Below are 13,761 nucleotides of genomic sequence, written 5' to 3'. Positions count from 1 at the left end.
AATTTTACCAGTTTGTTTGGGAGGAAATTTAACTCTTTCTTTTTCTAAACACAGCATTCAACAATTGGATCCAGGTCTATGCATTCTGCCCTTCGCTAATGCCTTAGCTGCTGACTGTACCTTAGCCAGGCTATTTTCGTTCTTTAGGAGACAGAACTGGACTCCAAAGCAGCGGGTACCCTGACTTCTGCAATGACCTGTATGACCTTTAACAGCATAAATACTATGAGCAGACGTGGTCATAGTAAATAGCACAACAACTGATCACTCTGAGAGTGGGCACTTAAAAACAGATACACAAATGAAAAAAAAAAAAATAAGGTTCAAATCCCACAGTTTTAGCACAAAACTCCTATTGGCTCCCTATGGACTGACAGCAGAACACAGCATCTGTCTACAGGATATCTCCATAAAATAAGGAAGTGGAACTGACATAAAGAGAATACTGCACAATAATGGTATTTTTATGCCTAAGTCATATTTATGAATATAATTCACATGAAAATCAGTAAGGTGTTGTGAATCTTACCCTAAACTCATGAACTGTGCAGCAGAACCAGGAACTGAACCTATGGGTATTAAGTTCCCGCCTAGCCTACTAGTCACTAGACCGTATTTCCTTAGGTAGAGAATAAAGTAAATATATCAAGTCAGCTGCGTACTGTTGAGCTTGTGTGACCACACATCACAGACAGTAAAATATGTCACCATAAATGACCTACTCCATACATATGACACTTCTAGTTTTGATGCAAAGTGTTCAAGTTCCAAGTGCAAACGCATGCAGTAAAAGCAGTTTTACAGGTGAAATAAAATATACATTGAAGCATGGAGTGTTATTCCAGTTTTCAAAGTATCTTTGAAAAATGGTTACACAAAATTGTCATTACCATTTTGAATCCACAAGAATGACACATCAGCGGAAACGAAAAAAATTTCTTTCTCACTAATGAAACCAGGCACCTTACTGCAGCACACTTGCAAGCGAAATGGACTTGCTGCAGAAGGAACTGAACTGGCATGACCACAACAAAGGATTTTAATCTACAAGCGCTGCACCGTGGAAAGCAACTGCTTGAGCAAGCATGCTCTATGCAGATAAACCAAATCTTTCATGCCGCACTTAGAAAAACAAATTCCATTCACAAAGCAGTCTCGCTCCAGACATCTCCAAAGTTTGGGAAGGTTCAAAGCCAGGGTCAGCTGAGGTAAAGAAAGACAGCACACACATTTTTGGATGGTGAAACAAGTTCTCTACAATACAGAAGGGTGTTGTATGGTATTGGTGCTTCCAAAAAAACGTACCATGGCAACACTGCTACGGTGTTGAATTCACCTTGGTAAGACTGGCAGCGCATTCAACCCACCCCCACCGCTAGTCTTGTCTACAATAACACAAAAGCTTTTACTTCTCATCCCCGCAAACAGCAGAGCCACCATGACTCATGATCCGTTGCTCCCAAAGCAACGGCACGTTCACAGGGGACAGGCTGTGGGGTAGCAGGACTGCAGCAAGCACAACTACAGGGGAACACTCTCAAATCCATTCCTGTGACAAGAAGCCAAGACCATGTAACCCACTCAGGTTATGCATTATATGAATTTCAGTATTACCTAGAGGCTGATTTCACACACACAATGGCTTTGGGGAGGCTACAAAATGTGTTTCAGCAACACAACCTGGAGAAAGCATGGCCACTGCACAGCTCTAAAGATTATACCATACACATAGTGTAACCAGAGTTGAGAAAGTAAGCCTGCAATAATGAGAAGATTTTATTAAAACTCTCCCATCTTAATCTATTCAGACTAAAATTTTGGTTTTATTAGTCTAACTGTACACTGTGTTTTTTTCTTGAAAAAATGCTTCAATCTGCTAAAAGAAGTCTTCTTGCAGATGGACTGGTAATGAAATACAAACAGAACATTAAATATGAAAAATAATGCACAGCATATTTTTCTCCTTTACTTATTTAATCTTAATTTGCACCTAGTCATTTTCACGCTGAGCATCTTATGTAGTTAAATAATTAGTGTAAATTAAATTTCACCTTTTTTTAACTGGCAGAAATGGTGAATCTGAGTTGGTAATTATTTCAAGTTTTGCTGCAATATGGGAACAACTCAATAACCTGAAGACACTTAAGGATTTGAACAACAAGACACATGGGCTTTTAACAAATCAAGGGGGACGTAACAATTGTGTATAGCAACCTGCAGGGCAAGAATCCCTCTCTGCGGAGCCTTATGACCAGGACTACTAACCTCTGAAGATCTATTCGAGGACCTCAGGATGTGAGAGTTTACTCCTGACCAAGCCATCACCTGCACACACACAGATACATCCCCTTCCTGCCCGTGCATCAGTGACACTCGTGGCAATTACTGTCTTTCATCTGGCAGCCACATACTTGCCCTACTCTGCTCACTCAGATCACGCTTATTTCAACAGAAATTCCACCAGAAATAAAGGCCAGCCCACGATGGCGAGCAACCCTCGCTACTCACAGGCACTGAGCCCAGCTGAGCCCAGCTGTGCCCACCTGCCATGGCTCTAGCCTGTGCTCACACAGCCACAGCTCACACCCCGGCAGCCCTCAGGACACCCCTGTTCACACCCCAGCAAAGGTGCACAGGCTTTCACCGTAACACAATGCAGCAGGCAGCCACAACCCCCCTTGCAGCTATGCCCATCTCATAGGCTCTACAGAAACGTGGGGTGAACGCTCCCCATGGGCCCCACAGTGCTCCCACCTACCCCTGACCTTACAAGTCTCAGCTCTTAACAAAACCACAAGGACTTCTCATCAAAAAGAGTAAGGGAAATTCAAGTAAAGTACACTCAAACCCTCCTAAATAACCACATCAGAAAATTGAGCCCCTGCTACTATTGATAGTGTGCACAAATATTTCAACAATTTTATGACGTCCTTACATAACATTCATCTGCATTAAGAAAATTATGGAGTTGCAGAAAGAACATAACTTTAGTTAGCCAAAAACCACTACAGAGTCTGAAGTAAAGAGTACTGGAGATGATACAAATACAAGCATTTGTTGAACCCTGTATTTGGTTATCATCATGCAGATTCAGGAAAAGATCTTTCTCCACCTACAAGACCTTGGTGTCCTCACATGCCACTACGTAGACCCCCAGCTCCAAGCTTCTGCAGCTGTACCAGTAACACATGACGACACAGAACTAACTCAATCCAGTATAATAAATGAAAATTCTCCTGAACACTGAAATTTCTTGTAAGTTTTCATAAAAAAGCAAGTTCCTTCTGAAGGATGTTGCATGGACAGTCCAAAAGAAATCCTGCATTTGTTTGGAAAATAAGGACATACTGAGAGCAACACTGTCTACTTCCTTACAGTGCCTTTTTGACATCCCTTGGCCATGACCTGAATGGCCTCGTGTGAGAAAATACATGTTTCCGTCTGTGCTTGCTCATCTCCTCCTCTCCATGCTGCTATCAGAAACGGTGCTATAGCTACAGAAGCAGCTTACAGATGTAACTGTTTCTTATTATAACATCTCAGCTGTTGTCTGTACCAATGCATAATCTGCCACTGTGCACATATGGTAGTATATAAGAGATGACCATAAATATCAGCACTCATTTTTGAATATTTGTTGTTGGTAACAATAAAATCTCAAAATACAGCAGTTAATAGCCCTACGCCACAGACTACAGCTATTGAATTTATGCATGAAGGAAGGAAGAATACAGACTTTATTTGGTCAAAATGAGAGTGAGTAGGACAGTCTGAAGGGAAATTCGGGAGCAGTTTAAACCATTTCTTTCCAAGAAGTCATTATTCCCACTCCTTTCCTAAAGACCTGTTATCCTCACACTTTTATTTCCTAACATTATTTAATATTTGTATCCATGCCACTAAAGCAAAAAGTCATCCCAGGATTAACAACTCTGCATGACTTTGAAGATCAGGACTGAATAACAGCAATGAAAATTCTCAAGGAAATATTATTAAAGGAAGATTTAACTTAAAATCAATTGCTTTTATTCTAATTCATTCATATAATCTCTTGCTTCCCCTTTCCATAAGCTGGCTGTAAACTCTCTTGAGACAGAGGACTGTTGTATTGTATACATGCCTAATGACCCTATAGGGGCAGATTTAGAAGAAGAGATTTACATGACACTTTACAGGGGCAATCACAGCTCATCAAGTTATTCTCTTTTATATGTGAAGTCAGTCCCATTTAAGAGAATTTTCCCATTTATTATTCTACAGTGCTTTTTCAAAGGGAAAACAACAGGGGGGGTGGGGGGGGGTGTGAGGAGTGAGGGGTGGAATTTGGCATGCATATATACAAAATCCTCCAAGGACTGCACATGCCTGAGCAAATTCACTCTTCTGTCTGTTAAACATTCCCAACCCAAGACTTTATTTTAAGACACATCCTCATAATGAATAGCTAGACCTTGTCTGTATGGCTGAGAGTATCGACACACAGTATTTATTTCAAAACCCAGTCATATCCTATTCCACAAAAGGTTGAGTGCCATTATTTCTTTGCCTATCTTGCTTTGCCCTGCGTACAAGCATCTTACCAGGCACGATTCACATTACATAACTCCAGCTTGTTAAAAACAAGTTATTTAGCTAGGTAGTGTGATAGATTAATGAAGTAAATCCAGAACTTGCTTCTTACAGAACACAGTCAAAAGCTGCTCCCCTGATAATATGCCTACGCAACATTAAACAAATGAATAAGCAACTGCACCAGCACTGTTTACATTCAAAGTTAATTAAATCTTTCAAATTCAAGATACTGTACTCTAGACTACTCAGTGCTTTTTCTCATGCCACAAGATGCAAAATCCCTAGTGCATATGCATTTTGAGAGTGACCCGCCCCCCCAAACCATTAGAGAATTACAGTTGAATATTGAATCAATTTCACTTGCAAGAACGCAGTATTGCTTTAATGTTTTGGATGACTTTGATGAGACGAAATTCTCCTCGAGTTAGCTGCAAAATGCTCATGTTTCTCAGATAACCGTTCCTACTCATGCCCCTGTTTTGGTTACGAAGTGTAAAAGCAGCAGCCGGAGAGGGTTAAACAGGTTTCCTGTCAATGCTCTCTGCAAGAAGCAAGCTTCTGTATTACAGCAAAGCAAAGAAATCTGTTCAGGCCCTGTATATTCAGCATTATTCAGCACTATTGGGACCACATTCCAGGATCCCTCAATGCCCACCTGACAGTGTGTCCTCTATATTATGCAAGTGATGTGGTCTCCCCAAGGCAAGTCATCACCTGACCATCCTGGTCTTTGCAGCTGAGCTGTATCCAGTGACATGCTCCCTGGAGCAAGCCATTGCCACATAACTGTATTCTCTTCTCAGTCACTTCTCCAGGTGGAAAAAACCCCCCATAAAAATCAAAATGCTCATATTTCTAGCATCACCACCACAGCAGAGCAATACAGAGGTGACTGGCTGCCCCGGAGAAGAGGCAGCAGCAATGGGGGCCCTGTGCGAGCACCGGCTGGCTGCCGAGCCCAGACCTGAAACTAGGTCTCAGCCTGCTCGACTGCAGGGGAAGGGAGAGAAAAAAAAATATTAAAAAAAAAAAAATTAAAAAGGCAGCACTTTCTCAGAGCAGGAAGAAGGGGAGGCCATGAGCGTTTCCTGTTGTGCAGCTGAAACAAGCAAAGACGTCATTACATTTACACTCCCTCAGGGTGTCAGCAGATTGAGGGCCAAAGTTCAGTCATTTCCAATGCACTGCAAGGAGGGAGGTTTTGGAGGCGAAACCAGCAGTGGCTTTATTGCTAACAGCGTTCTCTGCACTTGCATAGCAAAACAGCTAAGCAGCGTGTTACCAGGCTCAGCTGCAAAGGATTGTATGTGACTAGAAACAACATTTGCTCAGGAGCCATGCTGCTCTTGTTTTTCTTCTACAGCTTGTGTAAGAATATCACTACAATATAGAAATGCACAAAGCTCTCGCTACAGCCTATACTTCTCCAAGCATCTGGAAATCAAGTCTTACATATTTTTGGATCCCATTGAGTAGAACATGTTTTGTGAATGCATCTGGGGCACAAGCGGAGTGTAAAACTACAGGATTCCCTTGTCAGATATGGCTGACAATCCAGCAAAGTGAATACAGATGCTTCTTTCCAATTTCGTCCCTGCCTTTCTGAAGCAGATAAGGGCCCAGCTCAAGGAAAAAAGTAAAGTGGCAGTGGGAGTTCAGCATTTTGTCCATCTGACTCTAAGTAAATCATCAGTATATTTACCTGGCAAGTGTAGGGAGAACCTGGATTGCCACTCTACCCACCATGCTACCTTCTTAAGTTAAAAACTAGAAAGACTTTCTTAATGGAAAGCATCATTAGGAATGCAAATGAGACTACCCAGGAGGTTTCAGAGTCTCCACCCACTGGAAGCTCTAAAAAGCAATCTGAGCAACAATCCATAGGAAATGGTTTGGTTATAGCTGATCCTCCCCTGGAACAGAGGGATGCACGGGCTTACAGTACACTCTCACTCATGAGACACATTCTAGACCCATTTTAGTTAGTCTCTGAACAACATGTCAAAACACAGTGATAAATACAGTCAGTCCCAGCAACAACCTCTGGTGTCCAGGACACTAGACTTTTCCACTGTACACTGAGTAAGACTGCTTGGGTAGCAGTGCTCTACTTGATAGATGCTGATTTTCAAATAGAGGGACTTAATTCAACAAAATTCAATTTAGAAGGTTACAAAGAGTTTGGAAAATGCTTTTCTGCATTTTCATCTCATACCGCCATCAGTAGTTGAAGAGTATTTTTGCCACGTTTCTGCAATAACCACCCTGTGGTCACACCGGGAACTGAAGCCAGCCTTTCAGCTCTAGTAATTCAGAGCTGAAACTAGGGATCCACGTTTGTATCCAGGACTCATAATAAATCATGTATTTCACGGGACATATGCAACACCACCGGCTTGCCAAAACTGCTCATTTTACTAAAAGAAGGTCAAAGATAGTATTTTTAATTATTTATAAACTAAACATTTTGGATATACTTTTAAAAACATGAACTAGTTTTGTTGTTTTCTACCCTTTCTTTTAGAGGTAAATTTTTCAAAGACAGCTTATCTTGAAGATTCACTGCCCAGTTACCATGAAGATACCTCTGCTGCCTCTTGTTCTGACATTAGCTTGAAGGCTTAATCCTGAAGGTTGTCAGTCTGGCACTAATCATCAGGACTCTTCAATATTAGAAAAGCAGACAAATGAGTCTTTGGTGTTGGCAACAATTTGCAGTACACAATACATAATCTGCGGGAGAAAATCAGATTCTAACTCTGCACCAAACTGAAGAAGCATTAACTTTACCAAAGACAGTTTGGATTGGCTCAATCGGAGTAAAGCAATCAGAATCTGCCTTTTAAAAATGTGGGCGCTGGATCAGAATCCAGCCCATATGATACACAGTGATGGGTGTAGGCCATGACAGTCTGAGAGAAAGAAAGTAGGAACAAAACCTTCAGAGTACTCTTAAGAACGCTTCCATTGTGCACAGCATCCTAAACAGCATCTAAGCAAGCCATTCAGTTTTCTGAAATGTGACCATAAAGTACTACACCCATTCAGAATAAGCTTGGCCAATTATTTTTAGCACCACACCTTAAAACTAAAGAAATGCACCCACAATTTGTACTTTTGACTGTACTGAGACAATTACCACATGGCACAACCATAGCATGCGGCCCAGATATGCAACCATTCAGCACCAGCACAGAGTATTGCAGTAGACATTTTTCATACATATATGGCTGCCTATTGCAATACAGTGCCTGTTAAAGAACAGAGAATATAAGGGACAGCAGTGTTTTCACACACCCATCCATGTCCTGAGAATTAATCTTCAAGTAGTTACATCTTACTGTTCTGTTAGTTGAAGATCGGTATTAAACCATCTCTGCCATGGTTTGAGGTGAGAAAGTACGTTCTCTGCAGTATGCTTTGCATCCAAATATGACCTCAATATGTTTAAAAGAGCTGTATCTGTTGTGTTGGTTTTATTCATTTAAAGTTCAAAATTTAAAGCAAAGGGACAGATGCAAACTGAACTGGCCTCACTGTCAGTACCCTTGGTATGCTGATGAAAACACGTGCTTTTCCACTCCAAAATAGAAGCTGGTTAAGTACAAATACATATGGAACACAACTCTTACACGCTAAAAGCTGGCTACCTACAAAATATTTAACACCTTTACAGATTCCCACAAACTCAGTTACACTTTTACCCTTTACAACACATCTGTGCAATACTTACAACAAAGCCTCTGTATCATATCACTTGGGAATCTAAACTACATACAAGATTTTTATAATTCTTTCACTTCCATTTGAAGGAACATTTGAGAAATGTAAGTGGAAAAGCCATTATCTTGAGATTTTTTTGTTGAACTGTCTCATCACTAAGGGAAGTCTCTCAAGCAATCCTATGAACAGATAATTAAAATATCCTGTGACACTTTTATGGGGAAAATAAGGCAAATAAAGACTACAAGGTCCAAGCTGCCAAACACCTGATAACAGGTAATTATTTATCTTCAAAATATATGTGGCAGAAAACAGAAGGGGGAAGGGGGGGGGCTTCTTTTTCACCATAAACCTAGTATCCAGCCTAAATGCAACAGTACACAAGAAGCAGCCTGAGAGACTGCCCACCACTGAAGGACACAATCCAACCACCAGTGAAGTCACAGCAATCAGAAATTCCTAGAGTGTTCTCCATCATCTGCCTTCTCATCTACCACACTCTGCTGCCCTGTTCTGTGCTCTCCTGCCCCCGGAGGGCTCTGCCTTCAGCATTGGTCTCCCTCCACGTACCTCAGGGGGTCTCCAAACATAAGGATGCACAACCTCCTGTTCAGAAGCTACTGGAAAAATGCCATGTTGCAAAGAGAAAAACACTACTACAATTATGTAGTAAGGATCGGGTTTAAGATGAAAACATAAACCTTCAATTTCAAATGGGATGATCCCATATATTGCAGATGTACACGAGTGTCTGTATAGTGTGAGAGTATATAGGCATGTATGGTGTATGTATGCATATGTACATACATGCACTCGTGTATGTGCATGTGTATGTAAGATAATGTATATGTTTGTATATATAATTATATGTATACACACACAAAATAAAAGTTAATATATGAAAGTGATTCGGCTAAGTGGAACCAAAACACGGTGATTTTAACTATCTTTTGTAAGTAATGACTTACGGAGATTCTTGGACAAGACACATTAAGTCCTGGAAGCTAAGCAGGGGAAAGGCAAGCCTTTATTTTGGGGCTTGCTCAAGTATTAATATTTCATTTCAAATGTCTAACCAAGGCAAAGCAGATCGGAAATTCATGTTTAGGAACCTGCAGTTTTCAACAATAGGTAACCTAATTTCAAGAAACCAAAAGCAATCACTAAAATATTTATTGAAATTGCTTTCATGGAAACAATGAGAAAACACTATAAAAATGTTAAAAATATTAAATCAGCTTGACTGCTTCTGTATCTCATGAATTCAACAAGAACCTAGGCAACAATAATATTTAGAATAAATATTTTTCTTATGGGAATAGCATTTTCACTCAAATTGACCAGATGATATCAATTAAAAAAACAAAGATTAGATACAGAAAGCACATCTACTGACTTAAAAATGAAACTGTACTCCAGTGAGTACAGAGCTTGTTTAAGACGACACTTGCTTTTCCTTTCAAAGATCTTCTTTCCTAGGCTTCTTTCCTTTACAGTATTTTGAACTAATTTCAATCCATACGATGAAAATCTGTTCACTAAAATTTCAGAAAGCACACATTACTCAGTGTAAAATACTGCACACATATACAGAGATTAATATATCAAAGGCAAATCCAATACCGATTCCAAACTCTGCACTTATGCTATATGCCCACTTCAAAAAAAAAAAAAAAGACTAACTGAAATAAATAATCATCAGTGATACAAAAATACAGTAACTTTCTACGCAATATACCATCTGTTCCAACAGAAAACCATGCTGCAGCAAGCCACAGGGGCTACAGAGACGAAAAGCCCTTGTAGAAGAGCCAAGCACTGTAATGAGCAGTTTCAGAAGCTGTGGAAAAGCATACCAGCCACCACAGTAAGGAGACAACCTGTAACACAGTGGGAACTTGCCGTCCTGCAGGCTGGGGGGACCTGGGCTGCCACGATGTCCTGAGAGAGCTCCCAGGATCTTGCAAACCCAGGGTCAGAGGTTTACAGCGTACCAGTAAAGCCAAGCAGTGCTGAGGAGCAAGTGCCAGTTGTTTGAGATTCCTGTAAAAAGCCATGTCAAAACACCACAAAGTTTTGTCTCCAGAGTTACAGACACAGTAAACTGGATTTCCCCAACTACTCCTCCACAGATCACACCTCCACCAGTGCTGCTCCCTGCTCTTGTACTATGAATCTAGCATCTGCACACAGAAATAGTTTCTAGAACATGGGAATGAGCACCCTAGTATGCCTGCTACCCCTGAGGCTCATTAAAAATAAGAGTTGCTGTTGCATGCCAGATGCTTGCTCACTGTTGTGTGCCTTACAGCAAATAAAGTGCGAGCCTTCCAGCCACTCAGGCAAAAAGGCAGGCAGGAGAGACCCAGATCAAAGAAGTACTAAGGGGTGCTCTGTTATGGTTAGGAAGGCCAATTAAGGTGTGCATCCCTCTCCTTCCAGCTGGCAAAGTCTCATGTACTCAGCATTATGTAGTAAGAATTTACTTCTGCCACTTCTATTATTATTCATTAGGTGTGTGTTAAAAAAGCATCCTACCTTTCCAGCTTTTTGTTGCAATATCACACCAAATACAGGCTTCAGGGCAAGGTCTGAGTTCTTTAAACCATGCTTGTAAAAGCTTTGCTTTTGCTCTCTGTCACCATCCCCAGAACAAATGATGGCATCACAGAACCCTGGGCAATCAGGAGACCATACCTGGACTGGAGGGAATTCATGAGCCAACACATTATCACAGCTCTCATTAATAAAATAATAAACTGTGCAATTACAGTGGGTTGTACACATACCTCAGGGTATGCAGTAAGGCACAAATTTAGAAATGGAATGTTTCCAACAAGCAACAACTTAAACAGGCAAGGATCCTTATCAAACAATTATGTTACTCAAGAACTACTCCAATAACTGGCCCTTTTTGCCCAAGGTTATGCATTCTGAAACCATATCAAAAGCTTTGGTTGACCTGGGCTTTTTCCTTTTCCTTTTTTGTTTGTGGTATTTAAAACAAGAAAATAGCTCATATCCCCTCCAATCAACCCATCAGGTGCAATTCTTTCAAAATTACATCTAAAAATGGGAAAGTGCAGAGAGAAACCCAGTTATCATTGATAAGCCAATTCAGTTCAGTGCTACTGAGCTTCAGATGGAGATACATAGGACAGGTAGGTTACATTAGAATGAAACATCACACTAGAACTTTGAAAACCTATTGTAAATATTGTTTTATTGTATTTTTTTTTATGCTGAACCATACCAGAAACAGGAAAAAAAATCTCTGTAATTATGCCACTTGAAACTAGAAGGTACCAGACCTCATTAGGAAAAAAAACCACACCATCAGCAACAAACTGAAATGAAATACATATTTCTCCCATCTTAGTAAGCACTTCCAAATCCAGATAATGAGATTTTACTGAGGAAACAAGCATACAGGACAGGTAACGTCCAGCCCAAGCTTCAAGCTCACAAATTCTTGCTGGAACTACGATGCCCTCAGGAACCCAGCAAGTTCCTTTCTCAGATTAGTTACAACTACAGGAAAAAAAATTTTAAAAAAAGCTAACACCACAGCTCTAAGCCACTGTCGGTTCCAACACTTGTACCTAAGTCTTCGTGCATTTTATATTCAAATCACAATGAAAGCACCTTGGGGTAGATAATATATCTTTTTCTTTCCAAACTACTTTATACCATCTGGCAATGTAACAATCATTTCTGTTGAGAGTGCCTTTTGTTTTATAACTTCTCTGCCTGAAGTATCCAGAGGCTGCTTCCATGTAGACAGTTTTTCCAATATTCTCACCTAGTGTTACTATATCCAATGAAAAGCAAACATCACAAGCTGAAGGTTTCCTTTTCTAAGCTGAGACAGTGACGAGGAGCACTATTTTAGCAGTGTAAGTCCTATCTACAGCTGATGGCAAAATCCTGGCCTCATGAAAAAAAAAAAAACCCAAAAAAACCCCAGTAACAACTTCTCATTCTGCACTTATTGAAGTCAGGATATGATCCAAAATGGCAGGGTTTTCATTTTACTCACAAGAGATGAGGCAGCTCACACAGTAACACAAGCTGTGCCAAGCACAGTTTGGTTTCACCTTCTCAGCTGTGAGGCATTGATTAGAAAACTGAGATGAGGGCAGGATGGTTTTGTACTTGACACCAGAGGAAGTGAAGGTCAAGCAACAAGATAACAAGTGCTGGCACAATGCAAGTGTTTTTTATGATATCTTTCATTTACACAATCTATTTACAGGTAGTCTGTTCATGGATTGACTTTCTGGTCACATTTCTACACCCATGAGACCTGGCATCACTGGTTCAGCTATGGTGCTGAAGTGGGTGTCCCACCAGAAGAGTGAGGGTTAATAAGCACCACCCACAAGCTGACTGTCACACACCATCAATGAGGGCCTCAGAAACAATCCTTTAACCTTCTGACTAGACAAAAAGTGATACCATTATGTCCTTCAGAAACAAGAGGATATAAAAGGAATTCAAAGGGCTTCAACTTAGAAGACAAACATCCTCAGGATCCAACAAGACATCATCTTGGCTGAATCAGTCACAGGCAATAAAATGGGCCATGCTCAGTTACTGACTCTGCTGGCATCATCGTATCAGCAACGTACCAGGAACAGTGGATAGCACTGGAGAAAGATCACCTGGGCAGATTCTGATACCCATTACACCAAAGTGAAACCACTGCAGTTCATCAGAGAAAACTAACATGATTTTTTACCTGTTTAACAAAATGTGGCTGTGTATATGCATCTATAGACAAACTTGTGAAATAAATGCTAATACACATAAATAATGCAAATAAGTTTATTTATTTAAAAATATATATATATGTAAACAATAGCAGAAGTTGAACCTACATTGAATCTAGGACAAATCTTTCTCTCTGTGACAAGCAAGCCAGACCGGCAACCACAAGTTCTCCTGAAGTTATTCCAGGTATACTGTACTGTGAAGGAGACAGAACATGACTGGAGGCAAAAGCTACGATCACATAAATGTACATAAGTGTGTAGGTATATACATAGACATGCATACTCAAATACTTCCTCATGCAATATAGCAAAACCCCTCCATTTTCTGGTGTAATCTGTTTATTTCTATGGGAAAACACTGAAGCAGGAGCCAAAAAAAGGGCATTTTTGGCGACACAAAAACACAGGTGTAATCCCATCATCTGGATGTGAGGCTGTCTGAATTATGTAACAAAACTGGGAAGCACAGCACTCTGTTTTCTAGTGCGTATCTCTGTAAATAACCACAAAATCTATTAATTACACTCTTGTCTTGCCAGACAAACTACTTGACTGAGAAAGAGTCAGTCAAAAATGGTTTCATTTGTTCCCTTGCTTGCTAGTTAAGTGGGTTGAACTCTTGACCAGGTTCAAATGATACTGGAACTAAATTAAATCACAACAAAGCAAATGTGCAGAGAAATACCTGCAA

General features: G+C 40.4%; 1 protein-coding gene across 5 annotated transcripts in view; it reads right to left on the bottom strand.

Annotated features, from left to right (window-relative positions):
* Window positions 1-13,761, bottom strand: part of HIVEP2 (HIVEP zinc finger 2) — a 145,597-nt gene that overhangs the window by 121,501 nt on the left and 10,335 nt on the right. For 2 of the 5 annotated variants that reach the window (XM_014279207.3, XM_055714887.1), the window contains exon 1: window positions 5,228-5,542. The exons of the other annotated variants lie outside the window; for them this stretch is intronic. The gene's annotated coding sequence lies outside the window, so the exon portion shown is untranslated. Of the gene's footprint in view, window positions 1-5,227; window positions 5,543-13,761 lie in introns of those variants that run through there. 5 annotated transcript variants of the gene reach the window in all.

The sequence above is a fragment of the Falco cherrug genome, chromosome 6 (genome assembly GCF_023634085.1).
Source record: "Falco cherrug isolate bFalChe1 chromosome 6, bFalChe1.pri, whole genome shotgun sequence".
In the NCBI taxonomy this organism is placed as follows: domain Eukaryota; kingdom Metazoa; phylum Chordata; class Aves; order Falconiformes; family Falconidae; genus Falco; species Falco cherrug.
Note: the sequence above shows the minus strand (reverse complement) of the source record. Positions and strands in the feature narration are given on the sequence as shown.